Here is a 364-nt window from a genome sequence, read left to right on the forward strand (position 1 = left end):
CTCTATACGGCTCTGTAGGGGTCCATAGGCTTATGTAGGGGTCTATAGGGCTTTATAGCAGTCCATAAGGGTTTGTAGGACTCTATAGGGCTTTATAGGGGTCTGTAGGGCTCTATACATCTCTGTAGGGGTCTGTAGGGGTCTGTAGGGGTCCATAGGGGCCTCTATGGGTCTCTAGGCATTCATAGGGGTCTGCAAGGTTCTGTAGGGGTCTGCAGGGCTCTATAGGGTCTGTAGGGGTTCATAGGGGTCTGTAGGTTTTCTCGGGGGTGTGCAGGGGTCTATAGGGGTCTGTAGGGGTCAGCAGAGGTTCGTGTTGCCCTTAGAGGTCTGTAGGGGTCTATAGGGGTCCGTAGGGGGCCTT

The sequence above is a fragment of the Calidris pugnax genome, unplaced genomic scaffold, assembly GCF_001431845.1.
Source record: "Calidris pugnax isolate Ruff unplaced genomic scaffold, ASM143184v1 scaffold468, whole genome shotgun sequence".
Lineage (NCBI taxonomy): Eukaryota > Metazoa > Chordata > Aves > Charadriiformes > Scolopacidae > Calidris > Calidris pugnax.